We start from the raw sequence: 14,462 nt of genomic DNA, 5'->3' as shown, positions 1-14,462 counted from the left end.
CGCTCCCGCCGAGCCCTGGCACTTCCGCCGTTGTACTCTATTTAACTCTATTCTAAGCAACTTAACTTTCTCCCACGATGCCCAAGGTTTCGGGTTGGAAGAGAGCGCTGTCTCGTTGGGCCTGCGGGTCCTCGCCGCTTGCGCTCCACCTACTCCGCCACAGCCGCTAGCTGAAGAGCGGGAATTGGACGGAAAGCCGCGAGGGTCCCGCCCCGCGGTCACCGGAGAACGACGATTGGATGGAAAGCCGCGAGGGTCCCGCCCGGTACTTGAAGCCGGGGACCCGCCAGGCCTGCGGTCTGGGAGGACCCAGCCCCTCCTCCCGTGGGCGTCCTCCGCAGAGAGGTCGGGTATAGGCTGCGCGCCTGGGAAAGGCTTCCCGGACGCGCGAGGAACTGCCCAAGCCCTGCGGCGTAGCAGTTAACTACTTGTTGCAGGTGGAGCACCAGGCCGGGTCAGGGGTTACCGCGGAGACTCGGGTCCCGCAGTGCTGCACCCACGCAGGTACACTTAAACCTCTGGGACCGATTCAGGAACTGGTGGCTTAGACTCGTTTTCACCCACTTTGTGCAAGACCCGGCGCCCTGTTTCCCTTCCTCTTCTAGCCCCAGCTCTGGCTTACCAGTCGCTCCTCCCCCGTAACAGTGAGACTCTTTTTGCAACCCCCAAGCAAGAATTTATACTAATGCCTCTGAAGAGAATCTTGTTCACTCTGTGTCCTGCTGGCAAGAGAGCAGTAACCGCAAAGATCTCTACTTACTCTCTTTTCCTTTATCCAGCTGAGACTGAAGTTGGCCCAGCGTAGATAATGCTGGAGCACTCTGCAGCATGCCTGGCTTCCCTACCCTTCTACACTTCTTCCTGATCCCAAGCTCCGTGAAGCCCCGAGGGATGCTCACCCTACAAGCCTGGGGTTAATCTTTTCCTATTGTGCCAAAAAATGGGAGTTTTTAACCAAAGTGGAGCTAGACAAGTTCAAGAGGATCATAATGTAATTAACTTAGTCTCACAGGCTAGTCTATTTTACATTTCCCTTTTGAAACAAAAGATACTGTTTCGGTTTTCATTTTAAATACATTGTTTCCTTTTTGTGGAAGAAAAGACCAATCGTTTACACTGGCTCTGAACCAGGTATCAATTATAAAGAACCGGATTTCAGATAAACATGTCTTTACAGGTCCCAGTCCTTTATCTGTCTTTCCTAACTCCCTTACTGGTTAAATCTGACCTGAACGCAATTGAAGCCGTGTATAATCGGATATTCACTTGGTGTGAATAGTCGTAAGTTTTCTACGGAACTATTAACGTGTTTAATTACAGAGCAGCTCCAACCCTTGCTGGAGGTGTTGCATAATATATGACTGCACACCTTTCTAATAGAAGTTCTGAATTCTGAGATATACCAGGCCAAAAAGTCTTCAGATACGAAATTGTAAATTACTTGTAGTAGTTATTTCTGAAGCTGTGATAAAGAACATATCTCAAAGTATGTAAATGCTGTGTTCTGGATAACATTAAAATTGGCTTACAAGGTAGTATTCTTTTTTTAAATTTTTATTTATTTATGTGACAGAGAGACACAGCGAGAGAGGGAACACAAGCAGGGGGAGTGGGAGAGGGAGAAGCAGTCTTCCCGCAGAGCCGGGAGCCCGATGCGGGGCTCGATTCCAGGACCCTGGGATCATGACCTGAGCCAAAGGCAGACGCTTATCGACTGAGCCACCCAGACGCCCCACAAGGTAGTATTCTTAAACAGAGTAATTTTTAAAAACTGCTCAAAAGCCTTCATTGTAGTTTTTTCTTCTTCCTGCTGAGTTTTGGCACCTCTTAAAAAGTTTGTGCATGTTTAATGCCTGTTGGTGGCATAGAATTTAGGGTCTCTTACCTTCACTGTCTCCTACCCTGGATATTGATTTATCCAGGAATCTTTTCTGTAAAGATTCCTGGATTCTTGGAAGGGGAAAAAAATGTGGACTGAATGAAAATGACAGGAACAGAGACTTGAATGTGTAGAGCAAAAAATGTAACCTTTTAAAATATGTTATACTGGTAAGTGTATGTACCCATAGCCTAAAAAGCATATAAGTGATTTTTCTTCAAAATGAGTAATATGTATTTTAATGGTTGATTCCAAATTATGTTATGTTCAGGTTAAACTTGAACTACTTTGCATTTCCTAGAATGATGTGGGTGTTATTGGCTAAAAGGACAATGTTTCAGGCACATGAAGTACATTGATAACAAGTTGTCCCAAGATTAAAAACTGATTGTGAATCAAAATACTTTTCTGAACAAAAACTTGTAGGTACTGTAAGTGGTGGTAATAAGTTTTTTTAAGTCGCCATAAAAGAGCTTTCATTTTTAGTCCTACATAGCTTTTTCTCACTATACTACAAACAGAAAAAGCCCTTATGGACAAGTCTAGATGAGTTCCATAATAAAAAGTACAAAGCTACGAGAAGTTTGCATTTCCATCTGCACATCTAGCTTACTGCTAAGACTTGTAACTTTCATGAGATAGAAAACTGAAGGGACTCCATTTTAGAAAAGCTCTATCTCTGCTGTTTCTCTGCTAGGCCCCATTTACTCATGTTCTATATTTCATCTTGCATCTGAGTAAACCGAAGAAGCTATGTTCCCACTCCAGGGGTGGGAAGCAAGAAAGGTGATCATTTTCTGAGTTTTGTCTGGGGCCCCCATACACCTTATAACATCTTAAGAACAAACCGCAGTGGACACTGGTGCCAGTAGCCTCTTCAGTGATTTACGGAGTTATACCTGTTGTTCATTGGACACTCACCTTTGATGGGACCCTAACCTGTATTCCTATTTTTGTGTGTGTGGTAGTTTTATGGCTTTATTAACACAAATATGAGGTGCACATAAGCTGTCTATTCATTTTCTTCACTGTGCAGCCTGGCATTGGGATTGGTGGCTCTGGTGGCCGGCTGGGCTGCTCTTTCCACAGTGGCTTTGCAGTTCTCAGAGGAGACATCGTGAGCAATCTCTGCACACTAAGATTTGTTGCACATCAGCAGCACTTCAAGCTCCTTGACACTGTGGACTAGAAACTTCCAGAAGCCACTGGGCAACTCAACAATCAATGTTGAGTATCAAGATCTGGCCCTTGAATCTTCTATGCACTCTATCATCACTGCCTCTGGGTTTCCACCAGTTGTGCTTAATTTTGACATACCGGTCTGACTGGTGCCAAATGAACTTCTTGATCCTCTTTTTAACGATCTTGGGCTTCACCAGAGGTCTGAGGGCATCCATGATGCCCAGTAACAGATGGCTGCCACCTCCTCAGGCAGCGCTGAGGAAGAGAGCCTAACCTGAATTCCTGAAGGAACCATACCCTGGACCCCTTTCCAGTATAAAACCCTAATCTCAATGGAGAAATTCACTTCTCCTTTTCTGAGCCTCCCAGACACTCCATCTACTATATGGTATCACTTACGCTATTCATTAAACTCTGCTTTCATGTCTTCCTGGCTTGGGTTTTATTTCTATCCTGCACAAAGCCAAGGACCCTCTTCACTTTTCCCATGGGACCCTATTTGGGTCCTCAGACATGGCTTGCCTCCATCACTAAGAAGTAATGACGTAATGTATAAATAGCTCTAATCTATGGGATAGATCTTTACTTTCATCCCAATGCATAAAATGAACATATTGAAGAGATAATTATGTGATCTTTTATTTTTAATGGGGAGGACAGTAAAAAGGTGGTCATTTTGGAAGCAACCAACAGCAAACTAAAGCATGCTGGATGCAAAGAGACCAACCAGAGACTAAAAATTAACTCCACTACCAACGACAGATGAACACACAGGGAGCCTCTTTTTGGCACTGATCAATGTTTTGGGATTGCCTTTGATGATATTTACTGTATATAAAAATTTACCACCAGAATCCTGGGGAAGAGTTAAGGTAACTGTGATGTTTTATATCTGATATAAAATTCCTTATTACTAAACAGAACATAACATTTTTAAAAAATGTAAAGCCTTATCAAGATATAATTTACATACCATAGTTTGCCCATTTGAAGTATGTAATCAGTGGCTTTTACTGTATTTACAGGGTTATGCAGTCACCATAATTGAATTTTAGAACATTTTTATCACTCCCCAAAGAGCACATTGTACCCATCAGCAGTCATTCCTCACCAACCCCCCAACTCCTACCTTCCCCCTTATGCAACCATTAATCTACTTTCTGTCTCTATAGATTTGCCTATTCTAGACACTTCATGTGAATAGGATCATACCATAGGTCTTTTGTGACTGGCTTCTTTCACTTCGCATCATGTTTTCAAGATTTATCCATGTTGTAGCATCTACCTGTACTTCATTTCTTTTTATGGTTGAATGATATCACATTGTATGGATATACCACATTTTATCAATTTGTCAGTTGACAGGCATTTGGATTGTTTCTATCTCTTGGTTATCAAAATAATGCTGCTGCTGTACAAGTTTTTGTGTGAGCATATGTTTTCATACCTAGGAGCGGAATTGTTGGGTCATATACTAACTCTATGTTTAACACTTTTAGAAACTGCCACGCTGCTTTCCACCACAGCAACTGCACCATTTTACATTCCCACCAACAAAGAATCAAGGTTCCAATTTCTCCACACCATAAAAACAGTAACAATATAACAGTAACACTTGTCATTGTATGTCCTTTTGGTTATAGCCACCCTAGTAGATGTGAAGTGTGAGTTCGTTGTGGTTTTAATTTGCATTTCTATGAAGACTAATGATGTTGAGCATCTTTTCCTGTGCTTATTGACCAGTTGTGTATCTTTGGAGAAATATCTATTCAGATTTTTTACCCATTTTTTTTTAAACTGGCTTGTCTTTTTGTTGTTGAGTTTTAAGAGTTCTTTGTATATTCTGGATATAAATCTTATCAGATAAATGATTTGCAAATATTTTCCTTCCATCCTGTGTATTGTCTTTTCACTTTCTTGATAGTGTCCTTTGAACCACAGATGTTTTTAATTTTAATGATGTCCTAATCAGTCTAATATCACTTGTAATTTTGACAGTGTAACTAAGAAGTCATTACCTAAGCTAAGATCATAAAGATATACTCGGGTGTTTTCTTCTAAGAGTTTTACCATTTTGGCTCTTGTACTTATGCCTATGATTCACCGTAAGTTACTTTTTATGTGTGGTGTGAGGAAGGGGTCCAAATTCACTCTTTTACATGTGGAAATCCAGTTGTCCCAGAATCATTTGTTGAAAACATTCTTTCCTCGTAAAACTGGCTTGGCTCCTTTGTCAAAAGTCAATGGAGTATAAATGTTAAGGCTTATTTCTGCACTCTCAACTCTCATTTGTTCATCTATGTGTCTATTCTATGCCAGTACCACGTTGTCTTGATTATTACAGTTAAATTTTAAAATATGGAAGTCTGAGTTCTCTGACTTTGTGGGTCTTTTTTTCAAGATCGATTTGGCTATTTTGGATTTCCGTGTTTCCAAGGACCTAACATTTTGCAGGATAGCTAGGGACACCAGAATATACACCAAATTTGATTTAGTATATATATATTGACTTTTCATCTAGATTATGCTTCTGAGAAACCAATCTAATCTAGTTAGTGAACTGGAAATACCAGTGTTCTTCGTTCTTTCCAGTATCATGCAGCTATATCTCCATTTATACAATTGTTATGAAGAAAAAGGTATTTACAAACGTGAAGTTTAATGTGAATATTTGTTAATAACACTAGGTTTATAATCTATATATGGCATAATATTCATGTTAATGGCTATCTAGGGGATCTTTCCCCAGATAAAGAATAAGAGAAACAAGAGAAATAAGATAATAGAAATAATGTATATGTATCCTCAAAAGGACACCAGTCTTATTCCATTTAGTTTTTAAATAACTATAGTTTACTAAGAAAGTGCTGTGATCAGCCCTCTAGAAAAACATCAGTTAGGGCCAATCATCAGGCCGTAGGCTACAAGGCAAATAGTATTATCAAGAATCTAACTTTGGTGCTCGCTTCGGCAGCACGTATACTAAACAAGAATCTAACTTTGAAAGTCATTTGAAAAACTGGTTACCATGGAATTGTGCGTGATCTCCCTGATTATATTTCATCATGTTTACTGACATTTGAAACTGAACTTGTTTTAGTTTTAGGAATATTTTTCCATTTTTAGTTGTGTTTTTATAATCAACAATATGAAATGTTCTACTAACATAAAAACTGTCTATCAATCAACATTAAGTGCTTAGAGGAAAATGTCAGATTTTGAGAATGACTTTTATTTTGTTACCTTTTTGTAATACACTGAATATTTTGTCTTTTTAAATTTGCATTTCTTATTTATACCTCATATTTTGATACATATCTTATAATGTACTTTGTGTATTAAAATACGTGTATATTTTCTTTGAAGTATATTGAAGGCATTGTATTATTTAAAATAATTCTGGGGTGCCTGGGTGGCTCAGTCGGTTAAGTGGCTGCCTTTGGCTCAGGTCATGATCTCAGGGTCCTGGGATCGAGCCCCGCATTGGGCTCTCTGCTCAGCAGGGAGCCTGCTTCTCCCTTTTCCTCTGCCTACTTGTGCTCTCTCTCTTTCTCTGTCAAATAAATAAATAATCTAAAAAATAATAATAAAATAATTCTGGGTACTTAACCATCATTCTGCATGATTTTCTGGTTTGTTTGTTTTGTTTTTTTTTTCTATCCTTCAGTTTTTAGAAAGGATACCATACACCAAACAGAGGGAACTTCATTATGGGTTTGTACAGAAGGGAAGGCGTCATGTTATTCTCTATTTTTTCATCACAGTACCTTTACCAATTTGCAACTCCTCTGAGCTTCCATTTTTTTGTTTTGTTTTGTTTCCTTGCTTGTTTTTTGTCTATCATTCTTGTGACTAAACACTAACACTTAAAATTACCAAGAACTTTTTGAAAGTTTTATTAGAAGGATTTTTATGTCAGCCATGAGATGAGGTGAAGTCACCTGCTATGTCACACTTCCTTGTAATTATGGAACTTAAAAAAATTGGAAGCACAAATAACTGGAATTTATGTTTAGTGTATACCAAGATAATTGATGTTTATAAAGATCGGAGATGTTGCATAATCTCAAGGACCTTCTGAATTGCCAAAGAGATATGAAATTATGTTCTACATACTCAGGATCAAGCATCAGTTATTGTCATATTCTTGACAATCCTTCTATTACAAAGCAGAGGCAAACAAAGCATGGTGTGATGTTTGTACTACCATCTTTAATATCAAGAAGCTGAAGGAAGATTTCCATTTCTGCTTCAAATATCAAACTTACCTTCCCTCATAGTAGCATCCCCCTTTAGCATCCCCCATAATAGCATGCTAAAAAGGTTCAAAGCCTTGTCAAGTTTATCTAAACATATTAACATATAAGCGACTTGAGATATACACAGTATATGAATAAGATCTCTATTATAGTGAAATTAATTAAATACAAATCCCTTTCCTTATTCTCTTTCCAGTTACTGGTTACTTTTCAAACACAAACTCATAAGGTTAGTATGCTTCTTTGAAGAAGTAATTTCATTTTTTATTAGAGCCAAGTGGAACCATGTGTTCCTTGTTGAAACTTCTAACAACTACTGATTTCTTCTGTACTGATAGTCCCTGTCTAGCTTTACTTGAATTCTATACATTCAGTATCTTTAAACTGTCCCATCTCTTGGGGCGCCTGGATGGCTCAGTCGGTTAAGCAACTGCCTTCAGCTCTGGTCATGATCTCAGGGTCCTGGGATCGAGCAGAGCCCCGCATCACTTCCGCGTTGGGCTCCTTGCACAGCCGGGAGCCTGGTTCTCCCTCTCCCTCTGCCCCTGCCCCCGCTTGTGTCCTCTCTCACTCTCTCCCTCTCTCTCAAATAAATTAATAAATTTTTTAAAAAAGTAATAAAATGTCCCATCTCAGCTAGTATATTTGTGCTTTCCTTTAAGCTTTCTCTTTCTCTGAATTCACGGGACCTCTTGAACAATCTTTGTCTTTTCATTTTTATTTCTGTCTTGTTATACCTCTGGGGCACATCACCTCATGTGAGCCTAAAGCTCACAGGACACATGTGATTTGTAGCCAGGCTTCCCAACTTGGCTCAAAGGCACTATGTTGATGTTGAGTGGTCTTGAAAATTCAGAGGCTGTGTTCAGTAATTATTTGGGTGTACAAATCTGGAGCTCAAGAGAAAGTTTATATGAGGCTTCAAAGAAAATATAACTATCATATGAAATTTCAGGGAGAAAAAGTAGTGAGTTTTTTAAGAGAGAACTTCAGCATCTACAGCTCTCCCTGTATCTCCTTATTCTGTACCTTGGGTTCTTCTCTGTGGTAACTCTTACTGTCCGTTGAAGTGCTGAAGTCCCCACCTAAATCAAGGAAATTCCCTTTTTTTAGTTCAATGAAGACAAACTTAAATTTTCAAAAGGAATACAAACAGGAATTTTAAGGCAAGTGTGTAGAAATGACAATACAAACTTATCCTAACAACTAAAATCTGGCCATAAAGTGGCTTAGCTGGTACCACCTGGTAGCTGTCTCAGCATATTCTAAAGCAATAATTTTCAAAATGGGGTGATTTTGCCCACCAAAATATTTTTGGAAATATTTCCAACGATCACAATGGTAAGTGGAGGTGTTATTGACATTTAGTGGGGAGAGACCAGAGATGCTGCTAAATATCCAACAAAAATAATTATCTGACCCAAAATGTCAATAGTGCTGAGGTTAAGAAACCCTGGTCTAGGTAAATACGTGAAAAGAGGGAGGTTCAACCACGCTGTTTGGCCTTGGAACCAAAGTGACTTAGGTTGGTACTTGAACATACTGAGAGGTCTGCCAAAGGCCAGGATCGATCTCAAAATCTTTTCTAATGCAGTGTAACCAGTATCTTCTCAGCCTAACAACCAAATTCTTTTTTTTTTTTTAAAGATTTTATTTATTTTTGACACAGAAAGAGCTAGCACAAGCAGGGAGAGCAGCAGGCAGAGGGAGAAGCAGGCTTCCCGAGGAGCAAGGAGCCTGATGTGGGGCTCAATCCCAGGACCCAGGGATCATGACCTGAGCTGAAGGCGGATGCTTAACCCACTGAGCCGCCCAGGCGCCCCTAAGAACCAAATTCTTGTTTCCTGTCAGTGGGAATTCCAAATGTGATACTTTTTTTTTTTTTTTTGGTGGAGGAAAAATAAAACCATATACATAACCAATGATTAAAACTTTATGAATTTAGAGAGCTGGCTTTCTCTACATCCCCAGTTCTCCTTGATTACTTAGGTGCCCTAAGGAAAAAAACATGACAGACTTCCATCAGTAGGTTTTAAGAAGCAGTATTGTGAAAGTTCCCTTAAAGAGGTCAAACAAGTCGTTATTTAGCATCTACAGAATGTGTAAAATTCTGCGGGGAACTATAGGTGAATTTTTTAAAGCATCATCTTCCCTAGGTTTATGTCACTGTTTTGCCTTCAGCTTTATTGGAGGCCTTCTCAAAAAACAACCACAAGTAATTTGATATATGCTATAAACATGTTAAGAATGTAGTGTTACGTCACTTACAATATCCTCTATTATGCCCCACATTAAAATTTTTTTAGGTTTGAGTTCAGGGAAAGCTTTGGTATGGTTCCTCCTTTCTGATAATGAAATTTAAATAACTTACTGGATTTCCTTTAAGCTATAGCTAGCAGGAAACTCAGCAAAATTTTGATCACATAGTGTCCTTTGCCCTACATAAATACTTTCTTACCTTTTTTGTTGAAAACGCTTTCAAATCCTGCGTAATGAGATGGATGGAAAAGGAAAAACCAAGAGGGAGAAAAAGTGTATGTAGTTAAAGAGTTCAGAAACAAATGTCCATGTGAAAATAACTGGAGAATATGATGTGTCTTTTAAAAATTGAGGGCTAGGGGATGGAGGAGCAAGATGGCGGAGGAGTAGGAGACCAAAATTTCGTCTGGTCTCAGGAATTCAGCTGAATAGGGATCAAACCATTCTGAACACCTACTAACTCAACAGGAGATCAAAGAAAAGAATAGCAGCAAATCTTTGAACAGAAAAGCTACCACTTTCTGGAAGGTAGGACATGCGGAGAAGTGAATCCGAGGCGATATTTGGAAAGATAGACGGCGGGGGAGGGGGCCTCCGTCGGCCACTTCTGGCAAGTGATAGAGCGCGGAGCACAAAATCGGAACTTTTAGAAGTCGGCTCCCCTGAGGGACGTCCCTCCAGTGGCTAAGCGGGAGGTGGAACCCTCGTGGGACAGTGTGGTCTCAGGACCCTTGGGGTCACAGAAAGACCAGGGGTGCCCGAGTGCGGCAGAGCTCCCGGGTATTGGAGCGGGGAAGCCGGCTGCAGAGACGGAGCCCACGAGTGGGCTCTCAGCTTGGGGTTGCCATAAACCATGATCCACGACACAGTCGGGCCACTGCTCCTCCAGCAGGGACCCAACAAGCGGCAGATCCGGGGAGACTCCCCTTCCTCCCCCGGGAGGAGCGGCGCGGGAGCGCACCACAGGGATCTGCTGGGTTTGGAGACTCGACACCGGGTCGGGTGCCAGAGATAGAAATGCTCGGTCACAGGCCGGGTGAGCACAGAGTGCGGCCCGAGACCAGGGAGACAGGAGTGACTGACTGCTTTGCTCTAGGGGCACACTGAAGAGTGGGACCCGAGTTCTCAGCTCCTCCTGGGCAGAGTTTGGGAGGCCACCATTTTCACTCTTATCCTCCAAAGCTGTACCAAAAGTTGCAGGGAAAAAAGCTCCTGAGAGCAAACCCAAGCAGCTTGCTTAGCCCGGAGCGACAAGAGCAGGGCAATTCCACCTCCCGCAAAGACATTTGGGAACCACGGCAACAGACCCTGCCCCCAGAAGATCAGCAAGAACAGCCAGCCAAGACCAAGTTTACCGATCAATGAGAACAGCAGAACTCCAGCGCTAGAGGAATACTGCACATAGAATTCATGGCTTTTTTACCATGATTCTTCAGTCTTTCAAAGTTAATTTTTTTAATTTTCTTTTTTTTGTTTTTGAGTTTTTCTTTTTCCCTTTTTCAAACATCTTATCAATCCCTTTTTTAAAAAATCTTTTTTATTTTTCATTTTTAGAATCAGATTCTATCACTTCATAGTAGTTAACCTTATTTCTGGTGTATATATATGTTATTTTCTCTTTAAAATTTTGGGATACAGTTTCTTCTAACAGACCAAAATATACCCTAAATCTCTAGTGTATGGCTTTATTCTAGTCTCCTGCCTGATCACATTCTCGCCCCCCTTTTTTTTAATTTCTCTTCTTTTTTTCAATCACCTTCTTAGTATCTATCAATTCCTTTTATAAATCTTTTATAATTTTCATCTTTACAGTCATATTCCAGTCATATTCCATCCCTTTATCGTATTTACCCTTATTTTTGTACATATATAAGCTTTTCTTTCTTTAAAATTTTGGGAGGCAGTTTCTTCTAACAGACCAAAATATACCCAAAATCTAGTATGTGCCACTGATCTATTTACCAGCCTGATCATATTTGGTCATATTCTTTTTTGTTTCTCTTTTCCTTTTTTTTTTTTTTCTTTTCTGTTTCTATCCCTTTCTTTTCCCCTTGTTTCCGGTCTCTTCTGATTTGTTTAGTGTATATTTTTCTGGGGTCATTGTTACCCTGTTAGCATTTTGTTCTCTCATTCATCTGTTCTCCTCTGGACAAAATGACAAGATGGAAAAACTCACCACAGAAGAAAGAACAAGAGGCTGTACCGACTGCCAGGGACCTAATCAATACAGACATAGTAATATGTCGGAACTAGAGTTCAGAATGATGATTATAAAGATATTAGCTGGGCTTGAAAGAAGCGTGGAAGATATTAGAGAAGCCCTTTCTGGAGAAATAAAAGAACTAAAATCTAACCAAGTCGAAATTGAAAAGGCTATTCATGAGGTGCAATCAAAAATGGAGGCTCTAACTGCTTGGATAAATGAGGCAGAAGAGAGAATTAGTGATATAGAAAACCAAATGATGGAAAATAAAGAAGCTGAGAAAAAGAGATAAATAACTACTAGATCACGAGGGCAGAATTCGAGAGATAAGTGATACCATAAGATGAAACAATATTGGAATAATTAGGATCCTAGAAGAAGAAGAAAGAGAGAGGGGGGCAGAAGGTATATTGGAGCAAATTATAGCAGAGAACTTCCCTTATTTGGGGAAGGAAACAGGCATCAAAATCCAGGAGGCACAGAGAACCCCCCTCAAAATCAATAAAAATAGGTCAACACCCTGACATCTAATAGTAAAACTTATGAGTCTCAGAGACAAAGAGAAAATCCTGAAAGCAGCTCGGGACAAGAGGTCTGTAACTTACAATGGTAGAAACATCAGATTGGCAACAGACCTATCCACAGAGACCTGGCAGGCCAGAAAGGACTGGCATGATATATTCAGAGCACTAAATGAGAAAATATGCAGCCAAGAATACTACATCCAGCTGGGCTGTCACTGAAAATAGAAGGAGAGATAAAAAGCTTCCAGGACAAACAAAAACTAAAGGAATTCGCAAACACAAAACCAGCCCTCCAAGAAATCTTGAAAGGGGTCCTCTAAGCAAAGAGAGAGCCTAAAAGTAACACAGACCAGAAAGGAACACAGATAATATACAGTAACAGTCACCTTACAGGCAATACAATGGCACTAAATTCATATCTTTCAATAGTTACCCTGAATGTAAATGGGCTAAATGCCCCAATCAAAAGACACAGGCTATCAGATTGGATAAAAAAAGACCCATTGATATGCTGTCTGCAAGAGACTCATTTTAGACCCAAAGACACCCCCAGATTGAAAGTGAGGGGGTGGAAAACCATGTACCATGCTAATGGACACCAAAAGAAAACTGGGGTGGCATTCCTTACATCAGACAAATTAGATTTTAAACCAAAGACTATAATAAGAGATGAGGAAGGACACTATATCCTACTTAAAGGGTCTATCCAACAAGAAGATCTAACAATTGTAAATTATCTATGCCCCTAACATGGGAGCAGCCAATTATATAAGCCAATTAATAACAAAAGCAAAGAAACACATCAACAACAGAACAATAGTAGTAGGGGACTTTAACACCCCCCTCACTGAAATGGACAGATCATCTAAGCAAAGATCAACAAGGAAATAAAGACTTTAAATGACACACTGGACCAAATGGACTTCACAGATATATTCAGAACATTACATCCCAAAGCAACAGAATACACATTCTTCTCTAGTGCCCATGAAACATTCTCCAGAATAGATCACATCCTAGGTCACAAATCAGGTCTCCACCGGTACCAAAGGTATGGATCATTCCCTGCATATTTTTGGACACAATGCTTTGAAAGTAGAATTCAATCACAAAAGGAAACTCGGAAAGAACTCAAATGCATGGAAGCTAAAGAGCATCCTACTAAAGAATGAATGGGTCAATCAGAAAATTAAAGAACTTAAAAAATTCATGGAAACCAATGAAAATGAAAACACAACTGTTCAAAATCTTTGGGATGCAGCAAAGGCAGTCCTAAAAGGAAAGTATATAGCGATACAAGCCTTTCTCAAGAAACAAGAAAGTTCTCAAACACACAACCTAATCCTACATCTAAAGGAGCTGGAGAAAGAACAGCAAGTAAAGCCTAAACCCAGCAGGAGAAGAGAAATAATAAAGATCAGAGCAGAAATCAATGAAACAGAAATCAAAAGAACAGTAGAACAGATCAACAAAACTAGGAGCTGGTTCTTTGAAAGAATTAATAAGATCAATAAGCACCTGGCCAGACTTATCAAAAAGAAAAGAGAAATGACCCAAATCAACAAAATCATGAATGAAAGAGGAGAGATCACAACCAACACCAAAGAAATACAATTATAAGAACATATTATGAGCAACTCTATGCCAACAAATTAGATAATCTGGAAGAAATGGATGCATTCCTAGAGATGTATCAACTAGCAAAACTGAACCAGGAAGAAATAGAAAACCTGAACAGACCTATAACCACTAAGGAAATGGAAGCAGTAACCAAAAATCTCCCAACAAACAAGAGCCCAGGGCCAGATGGCTTCCCAGGGGAATTCTACCAAACATTTTAAGAAGAATTAATACCTATTCCTCTGAAACTGCTCCAAAAAATAGAAATGGAAGGAAAACTTCGAAACTCACTTTATGAGGCCACCATTACCTTGATCCCAAAACCAAAGACCCCATCAAAAAGGAGAATTACAGACCAATATCCTTGATGAACATGGATGCAAAAATTCTCACCAAAATACTAGCCAATAGGATCCAACAGTACATTAAAAGGATTATTCACCACGACCAAGTGGGATTTATTCCTGGGCTGCAAGTTTGGTTCAACATCTGCAAATCAATCAATGTGATACAATACATTAATAAGAGAAAGAACA

At 39.8% G+C, this 14,462-nt stretch overlaps 1 protein-coding gene and 1 long non-coding RNA gene across 2 annotated transcripts in view; one reads left to right on the top strand and one right to left on the bottom strand.

The window, feature by feature from the left end:
* The window catches only part of CROT (carnitine O-octanoyltransferase), a 48,394-nt gene extending 48,114 nt beyond the window's left edge, over positions 1-280 (bottom strand). Inside the window, exon 1 of the mRNA XM_088018623.1 lies at positions 68-280. The gene's annotated coding sequence lies outside the window, so the exon portion shown is untranslated. The remainder of the gene's footprint in view (positions 1-67) is intronic.
* A 59-nt stretch (positions 281-339) lies between these two features.
* On the top strand, positions 340-4,772 carry LOC148162494 (uncharacterized). The gene is made up of 3 exons (XR_015766740.1): positions 340-504; positions 1,574-1,739; positions 2,916-4,772. It is a non-coding gene; the product is annotated as an uncharacterized LOC148162494 (long non-coding RNA).
* Positions 4,773-14,462: the final 9,690 nt, after the last annotated feature.

Source organism: Eumetopias jubatus, unplaced genomic scaffold (assembly GCF_037043125.1).
Source record: "Eumetopias jubatus isolate StellerSeaLion01/CBP00866 unplaced genomic scaffold, mEumJub1_p1.0 scaffold_14, whole genome shotgun sequence".
In the NCBI taxonomy this organism is placed as follows: domain Eukaryota; kingdom Metazoa; phylum Chordata; class Mammalia; order Carnivora; family Otariidae; genus Eumetopias; species Eumetopias jubatus.
This window is presented reverse-complemented; position numbering and strand designations above follow the sequence as displayed.